This window comes from Pyxicephalus adspersus, chromosome 6 (assembly GCF_032062135.1).
Source record: "Pyxicephalus adspersus chromosome 6, UCB_Pads_2.0, whole genome shotgun sequence".
NCBI classification, from domain to species: domain Eukaryota; kingdom Metazoa; phylum Chordata; class Amphibia; order Anura; family Pyxicephalidae; genus Pyxicephalus; species Pyxicephalus adspersus.
The window spans coordinates 93405470-93415196 of record NC_092863.1 but is presented as its reverse complement, the minus strand read 5'-3'; the positions used below and the strand labels follow the sequence as shown (position 1 = coordinate 93415196).

At 42.7% G+C, this 9727-nt stretch overlaps 1 protein-coding gene across 2 annotated transcripts in view; it reads left to right on the top strand.

The window, feature by feature from the left end:
* RICTOR (RPTOR independent companion of MTOR complex 2) overlaps positions 1-9727 on the top strand; it is an 86019-nt gene that overhangs the window by 828 nt on the left and 75464 nt on the right. The gene's annotated exons all lie outside the window — the stretch shown is intronic.

Genomic DNA, 9727 nt, shown 5'->3' with positions numbered 1-9727 from the left:
ACCGCACCTCTATACCCCCTCGTCATTGCCTGAGCTAGAACATTGACTATGATATGTTTGATCTGGGACTGGGCACCATTATACCCTGAGATTGGGGACCGCTCCTACTACCCCATGCCCCCCCCCCATCTGACACTGCATACCCCTAATATGTTACACATCGCCCCTCCCCCTCGTCATGTGCACTCCCCATGTATTTCACATCCCTACCTGTCCCCCAATGTACCCTACATACCCCTTATGTTGTTTATACATCTTCCATCTAGCTGTCATCATGTATACCCTCTATACCCCTCCCTATAATCAGGTCACCTTGTGTTAATACACCCCTGCCCCATTGCCCCATTACCTGTCATCCTAAACCCCCCCCCCCCCGCCCAATACTTGGTTACTGAGAAGTGCCGAGTGGTGCGCCCAGCTAAAAGGGGCCGTGGAGAATGCTGCCATTGGGTATTGGTAATGCTGTTACCCCCTTACCTGTCATTGTATATCTGCTACTACTTACCTGAGATACCTGCACCCCTATCTGTGCCCCCCAAGGGTTTATTTCCTGTGTCACTCATTGCTCTCATTATACAACTTTCCCAGAACTGAATTGTCTTTACATGCGCAGCTTGGAAGGTTCCCGGTGTGATCAGACAGGTAGAACGGATTATTGCCGAGGGGCCATCGCCTGCCTGATCCATAAATATAAAGAGTTATCCCTGAAACAAATGTTGGAGGATTTCCCCTCTCTTCCTGTCCTGGTGACAGCTGTTGGTGATGCTGGAACCGGCTGCCTGTGATTTGGGCGAGCACAACGTGTAGGAATCGTTGGTGTTGTGGTGACACCTCCAGTGTTCTCCCCAAAAATGTTTTCAAAGAGGAAGTAAACTCAAAAGTCACCCAAAACATAAAAAATCCACCGACCTTCAATCCCGCAGGGCAGTCGATTGGTCCGGAGGTCTCTTCCATCGTGTCCCGCGTCGTCCCGGCATCCATCCCCAAGCCACTGCGCCCAGCGCCGCCATCTTCTCCTGGCTTCTTCTTCCTAGGTCACCTGACCCAGGCGTGAGATGGGGTGACGTAGATAGGAAAAAAACTTGCCGATCTGACTGCGCATGTGTGACAGGCAATTTTTTTCCCTTTGACGCATGCACGAGCATCCCAGGCATGCACAGAAGGAAAAAAAATGCCGATCTCAAATATGTGGAGTGAGATCGGCAAGTTTTTTTCCCCATCTACGTTACCCGATCTCGCGCCTGGGTCAAGAGCCTTCCAGGATTTGTGACATAGGTATCCCTGGAGGCTTTGCGCTCCCATTCATTTTCAACAGCCTAGGTGATTGAGAATTAGGGGGCGCAGTGCTGCACCTTTTTTTTTTTTTTTTTTTTTTTTTTTTTTTATAAATAAAGGGTGTTTAAAAAACAGAATTTTTACCTTACGTAAAAAGGTTGTCTCCCCTTTTATGAAAAGTGAAAATTACGCTTTAAGTTGGGTGGGAAGAAGCTGTAGGAGGGTGGAGGCCTTGTACCCAAATGCCAAAAAAAGCGTGGTGGTCACTGAAAAGTTCCGGGTGGTCCGCCCAACTAAAAGGGTCTGGGGGAACACTGAGCTCTCAGGTTAGAGCAGTCTGTGGGTCTCCTTCCAGGATCCCAAAAAAAATTCCCTGGAGAAAAGTTTGGATGCCAAATCCAGTGAGAACACAATCTGCTCAGTGCAGTATTGGAGAATTGGAATTTTTTTTTATGGCAGCACTTTAATGGCTTAGAAGTGGGGGAGGTGATGTGCAGTCACCTAAGCAGACCTTTCATTTCAGTTTAAGGTCCACGTTACCTGTCTGTGCGGAGTTTGTCTTCATTCTCTTACACCTCTCCCCTTTTATGTCTGGTTTCATTATTTGTACATACTGGCCCATTGTATTTTTAATAGCAAATGGTTTTTAACAAATCCATTCTAGGTTTGCTGGATCACCCAGGTTCTCCCATGACAGTCTTATCTTCTTCAGTCTTGGAGAGCTGTAATAAATCAGGTCCATTGTCCTTGGCTTTCCACACCGGCCCTGTGCTGTGGTTTCTTCCTCTGACCACTATATGACTCAGAAGGGGCATTTTATTATCTGCCATTGTTGGCCTTTTTCTGAAACTTTAGTTGCCTTGCTGTCTCTTGTGTTATTGAAAGTTCTCATTCCCTGCAGGGAGGAGTTTTTTAGCTTTAAAACAAAATATTGGCACCAGACAGGTTCTTTATTACTCATTTGCATTAAAAAAAAAAAAAAAAAGCTGCCCGATCTCATATTTTTGAACTACACTTACCTGTCCTTGTTCTGTCATGGGTGTCACGGGTCATGGGTTCCCAATTTTTGGCCATCTTGATTGGTCAGACTGTGATGACATACCTGCTGCGCATGAACACCGAGCTTCGTCCCGGGGCCCCGCACCGGGCTTCATCAGTTTACTTACTATGTATCAATTTTTAGTGATATTCCTTTGAGATGTTCAGTAAAGTTTCCTAAACTCATTGCGGTGGATATTACATCTCAGAAGTAGATTCCTCTTGACGTAACTGGAGTTGGGCTTTTGGTCACAGATTTAGATAAAGATAGGAAGTATGTTTTGTCTGTCTTACTTCTGCATTACAGAGCACATAGAATCTGTTCACCATTCCTTACTTGATAAGTGTCAGACATACAAACATTTTAGTGCCAATTTATCCAGAAGTTTTTGTATTGTGGGAACAAGCCCAGACATACATCTTCATGTGGATGGTTTTCCCTGCTGGAAATTGGGATTGGATGGAGCTGTTTATATGCAGAACATGATGTTTGTACTTTTGATGTGTGATTTACTAGTGATCTGATATGTCCAAGTCCCATGGAAATCCTCACCAATCTGCTACTTATGGTCAATCAGGTGCTGAATTCACTTTAAATGTGGCCCATGTGTACGAGTCCTTATCCTGTATACATCACTGCAACTTTTGGATCTTCACTTTATTTCACTGGTCTATGTACCTCTTTGACTTAGAATAGGGGTGTCAAACTCAAATACACAGTGAGCCAAAATGAAACCTTGCGGGCCAAACTTTATATTTATTAAAAAATATCTACAATTGAGCAAGGGTGCCAATGAAAGTCAACAGTGGGTTGACATGCCAGCAGAGCATTCTGGGATTTGTAGTATTAGGGGTGCATGCACTACTGGCGGGCCAGCTCTAGTAGACATTTGGTATTTTCTTGCGGGCCAATTTAATTACAGTGCCTTGGAAGATTCATAGTTACGATTACACGCATTTCTCATATATCTGTCATGTGCCGAAAGGGTTTTTTTTTCTTCTTTTTTTTTTTTTTTTTTACACCTTGTAATTTTCTCCCATGGTTAACTTTCTAATACCTATTCCATTTGCTTTATACAAGCTTCTGATTTCATTCAATATTATTATATCTGTATCTTTTCCTTTTTTCATTTCCACTATAAAAGTGAATGCATTGTGCACAACTTCTCCAATTTTCTATATTACTGCAGTTCCTATATCAGTCAGCTCTTGTTCCTTTCACTCTTCTATCAATGCTGTTTTATTTTTATCCATTTTTTATCTTTTTAGACATTTATCCATTGCACTTTTTGTGGTTATTGGTTCTCTTCCTGGTATTTAATGTGTAGGATTTGGGATCTCCTTGCATCTACCTCTATTGTTAAATCCTTCCCAGATATTTATTGTACTTTACTGTCCAATATCTTAGCTTGTATCCTTTGTTACAATGCCAAATACAGCAGAAATATTTCTATGGAGTCTCCTCTTCCTTTATTTTGCTTCTTGCATCCTCCTCCCCTATATTATAGTAAGGTGAATATCTGCAGGAAGAACCTGTCAGCACATTAGGGGTAAAAAGGATATCGACAATCTTTTGGAAGATTTCTATCCAATAAAGTGGTGCAGCCCTGGCACCAGGAAACTAATTTATTTCTTGCAGGACTTCTTGTTTGTTGCTTATTATGACCGGTTTGCTTTAATTATTTACCTTTGATTATATACTTTTACATCATGCAATGTGATTTGCTTTTCAGTAGAAAATATTTATTCCTGCTCCATCTTTTTCATTTGTCTGTCTCTTATTCATTACATATTGTTTCTGCACCCGTTGTCTGTTTTAGTGCCATCTCTCTCATAAACTTGGCTGCCTGTGGACCCTCAGAGACCGATCCGACCCCTCTATTCTACCCTGTATACAAGCATGACAGATCGGCTCGGCCGAATGTTGCTGTGGAATAGGATAGCAAGAGCAGAGCTTTGGCTGATGATGCTGCTTGTTATAGAAAGGAACCATTGTAATGACAGAAGGTTGTGTCCAATTGTTTGTTCTTATTGAACAACAATGTAAAATTGTCATGTATGGCCATGGTCATCTCATGTATTTGGATGGCTTTAATTATACCGGCAGTGTATGGCCTGCAAGAACTGACTGTTTATATCCTGTCTATTACATCTGAATCCATTATAACAAGACGACCGATGTTATTGGCTTCACCTGTCAGTAGGTTTAATGTTTTGCCGCCTTGGTGTATAAAATGTCTACATCTATGATAATTCCCAATCAGAATAAGGGACTCCCAGACCTACTTTCCTAGCCCCCTCCTAGGCTTCTAGAATGGAACATTGCCCCATTGGGGGTCACATTATTATTTTTATCATGTATTTGCACAGCACTGACATATTACTGGATTTGGGTATTAAGAAGCGCTTACACTTGTTCCCCCGACGATTCGGTAAAGAGAAACTAAACTCAAAATGGGCAAAAAAAAAAAAAAAAATTACACTTGCCTTCAATCCTGCAGAGCAGTCAGTCGGTCCGGAGGTGTCTTCCATCGGGTCCTATGTCGTCCCGGTATACATCTTCAGTGCCGGCGCCACTTCTCTTCTGGGTGGTTCTTACTATGTCACCCGATCCAGGCGTGAGATCAAGGGACATAGGGAAAAAAACTTGAGATCTGCTTTTTTTTTTTTTTTCCCCTCTTTTGATGAAAGGGCTTCTTCTGCGCATGCCCGAGGTGCTCAGACATGCACAGAAGGAGCCCCCAAGAGCCTCCCGGGATGCGTGACGTAGGTATCCCAGGAGGCTTTGCGCGCCCATTCATTCAGAATTAGGGAGCCGTGCTGCACCCTTATTTTTTTGATACTTAACAAGTTGTCAACCCTTAACAGTTGTCAACCCTTTTATGTAAAGGGAAAATTCTGAGTTTAGCTACGCTTTAAGATGCCATGTTGTAGCCAGGAGCTGCAAATTTCTCTGCTTTAAGTTGCCCCGCATGACACAGCTTACATGGAAACCCAATGGGTTTAAAAGTTTGTAACATATCAACTGGACTTTTCACTATAAATCAGTAGAGCCTGGAACATAATTTAAAAACCTTATGCTTTATATGTATTAAATAAAATCTGTTTAGTTTTTAGTGATCCAAAGCCTAGGCAATGGGAATCACATGGTATCTGGATTGGCTCCCAGGGGCATTGTGGGTGTTTTACAAAGTCTGGTATTTTCACAACCCGTCTGGTAGACTTCCAGTGGGAAAGAATGAGCAAGAAACAATAACGTTGCAGCATTAGTAGAACCTGCGTATCTAGCAAGCAAATACGCTACCCACCTTCTATTAAAGCACATATATATGTATGGTTATTCAAACCCAACTCCATCAAACTTTTTTCCTTTATGGCAGCAGTAGATATGCAGTATTTTACCCAGAATTTTTTCATGCCTGGTGGGAAGAAGCTGTAGGCGGGTGGCAGCCCCTGTATTGTGACCAACTCCTCAGTAACCACCCAAAAATAGCCAGTGGCAAGTAACAAATGCTGGGTGGTGCGCCCGGCTAAAATGGGTTGGGGAAAACACTGGATATAGTAAACTCAGCTCTTTTAATTGTATAGAGAGGGTCACTCGATCTATAAAATCTTAACTCTGCTGACACCCCTCTGTTCTTTTTTATTGTCATATCAGAAGATTGTTTATTAGCCCTTGTTGGAGTCTTTAACAAAGTTTCAGCCCTGTTGAGTAGGATAAATGTGGCTTTTGGGGTGCTAATGCATCTTTATGGGTCTGCTGGGGCAGGTTTACATTCTGGCCGTAGACCTTTGCGACTCTCTTCCTTGCTTTGTAGCCTTCCTATGCTCCCTTGCTGTGGTTTGTGTCCTTGGTTGCACCCAAACTTTTTTGCACCTCCGTGGGAGAGAAAAGAAGTTTTGGAGAGTTTTTTTTTATTGCTGTTTGTGTTATTATTGGGAAGGTTTGCCCTCGTTCCTGACCAATAGGTGGAATTGTGAAACGCAGGTATTTACTTTTAAGGGTTTTGTTTCATTCTAACATGAACTGAATAGTCATGTAAATAGCAAATATTGGTTCTTTAGTATTCTGCTCCATGACCAGGATTCTTTCAGTGTAATAGGTTCTCTTTTTGAAAAGGCAATGGCACCTTACCTAGTCAGGACAAAGTGATAATGTCTTTGTAAAGGTGGCCCCCTGACCCAATGATACCCATTTTGCCAGCACTTTCATGTCCGCCTTGGGTCATATCGAGCACTAAAAGTCTCATGGTGCTGAACATTAGGCACAATGGCAACTTCACTCCTTTTGTCATGTGTTCAGCCTAATGATTGGAGAATGAGTAGAATAGAGCACTGGCTAATAAATGTATTAATATTATTTTATAGGAATTTTTTTAATATTCTTATCATTGCACTGATGGCTTCTACGGTCATGTCACCAACCGTCCATCAAAGGGGCTCCCAATCCATTGCCCATGCCATGGCATAGTCAGTTCCCACGCTCCCCCATAACAGGAACTACTGCTGCAAGAAAAAATGAAGAGCAGAGGTGAGCTTACACAACGAATATCGGAAGGTTCAGCGTTCGGCTCTGAATCGCTAAGTTTCTGTTGTCTACAACATTTATTGTTTAGTTCTTTTATCTTTACCTGGTGTCATTCTATTTCCTGTATTTATACCACCTGTATATAGCTGTGCCTTTTATCTCCACCTTTACTCTTTGCATTTCCTCCTTATATTTTCCTAGCAAAATACACAGCTTTAAATTGCCCTTGGGGTGTGTGGTTTGCATATTCTCGCATACAGCATGGCATAAATATTTGGATTTAGCTGTTTGATTTTGCTCATTGCAATTAACATTTACCAAAGGCCTGTTTGTTTCAGTGGGTTGTGACACTCTTTCATTCAGAGTTGTTTACACTGGAAAGAAGCAGAGATCACCCACCGTACAGTGTAGCTTGAAGCCCACTTCCTTCCAGCGCTGAGAAGATGCTTTCAAAACATGTTTGTGGTAGAGAAACCGAGCCAGGGCTCCAAGTGACGGCGACATCAAAGTGCTGCCACCTAGTGACGGTTGTGCTGCGGCTAGTCCTCATGTAGCTCTTTAAGATACTACAGGTTAGATTTTTGTCTGCCGACTGCCTGAGGACTCGTGATCTAAGTGTGATAAATGTTGTTTACGTGGTAAGACCTGCTAGCAAGGTTCAATATTTAACCCGTATTGTGCCACGTGCATGCAAATCCCTAATTCAGAGATTTGCATGACTTTCTTCAAGAGCTGCATCAGGTGAGCAATACAGTACACAAGGATGCCCTATAACGAGGGTGTATAGGAGCTGGTGTTATCGTTTTCTAAAAATGCTGCAAGTAGCGCTCAGTGTTGTGTGATGAAGAAAAGGATTGTGTGCTTAGCTGATGCAGCAATCAGGAGAAAAATACTCAGCAATTCTCCATTCTTCCCATCAGATCATCCATCTTACAGATTTAGATTGCAGCCACCTGTATAGCTGAGTTTAAAGAGGAACTAAACTCAAAAAAGGCCCGCAGTGCAGTGGATTGGTCCGGAGATCTCCTCCATCAGGTCCCGCGCCCTCAAAGTATCAGTCTTTAGGCTGCCACTCCGGGCACCGCCATCTCCTCTTCGGGGTTCTTACTACGTCATCCGACCCAGGCGCAAGATCGCGTGACGTAGTTGGTAAAAAAAACTTACTGATCTCACTGCGCATGCCTGATATCGGGTTTTTTTTCCCCTTGACGAAAAGGCTCCTTCTGCACATGCCTGAGATGCTCGGGCATGCGCAGAAGGAGCACCCAAGAGCCTACTGGGAGGCTTTGCGCTCCCAGGTGATCGAGAATTAAAGGGTGGTGCTGCATCTAGAATACTGAATTTCGCCTACCTTGGGGAATTCTCTTTCCTAATATGAAAACCCTCCTAAAGTGAATTCTGTAACATTCTCAGTATTTCCCCTGAAGAAGTCTATCAGAAACGCGTTGGAGGTAGACGTTTCATTAACTTATGAAACCAACTAGGGTTCTTTTTGTATAGACACCAAAACACCATCTCCCCATGGCTTACTTATCCAATATGTATTGTGCCGAGTTGTATAATTGCTAATTTGCCTTTCTTTATATTTAATATTGAAAAAACAGGTTATCTGCCGATAACAAAACCCCAGCTTTTATTATACTTGACAACAGATGCTGGGATTTGCAGTTCTTCAGTAGCTGGCGAACCACAGACTTTCTGACTAAAGCCCTGTATACTCACCTGTCCTCATTCCTTCACAGGGTGCCGCCATCTTTTTCCTCCTCTTCAGCCCCTTTGATTGGCCATGATGACGTCAAGCGTGGAGTTCATGTGTTCCCAACGCTTGTAAGGGAAGCCAGGATTGCCAATTTACCTTTGGTAATCAATGCTGAGCTGCACCTGTGTCACTTACTATTGTGCTATGAGGGGGCATTTATTTGAAATGTCACCCCAGCAATGCCGGAAATGCTTCCTGAACAATCTTCGGTTTATTTTGGCGTTGTAAGGCTCGTACGCATGCTAGATAAATGCTATTGAAACTTGACGTTGTTATCCAACTCATGTACAGTCGGCTAATGATCCGTGCTTGTGAGAAGACAGGAAATAATTTGTCTGCGGAAAAGCCAATAAAACACATATCCACTAAATGAATGAGACCTCGTCACTATGGATTGCTGGAACATCATCTCATCCTACTGCAGTGCAGCCAGGTACATGAGGGCGACAACTCCGCTTTGAACTTCGGTGCAGTGCAGCATTGTTGCCCCCTCATAAGAGCTGCAATAGGTGAACTTCACAGGCCAGATGAATAGGTAATTGTAAGACGTTGCAAGGGAAATTTGCAGATGTGATTTAGTTAATTAGATTTTTCTAATGGGTTGCCATAGTTTAAACATTTATATATTAATTTCTACCTAGCTCATACCTGACCTGATTCTATATTGGTGCATATGGGCTATAGGCTCCCATCGTCAGCCTAACTTATATTGTTGCTAAAACCATTCAGACTTCTCTGCAGAAAGCAATGCAAGTGCCAGCATTCAGCGTACCCCACCCTACTCTAATCTGCCTCCCACACAAGAGCGATACACCTTTTTAATCTCATGATTTTGTTATGATCCCAACGGATGTCACTTGCACAATGACTTATTGACCATTAACATTTTAAATAATCTCTATAATAAATATGGGCAGCGGTTGTTGGGGGGGGGGTCTCAGTCCTCAAACTATTCAGGTTTCTTCATACACTTGTTCAACTGTTGTTCCATTGTAATCAATTACCTATGATAGGTGTAAGTTTTGTTATTCATTTCCTCTTCATCCTGATATCCCTGTCCTGGTTTGTGCAACGTAGTGAATCGATTGTATCGTACATTTACTTTTGCCTGCGTTTAATTTTCCATC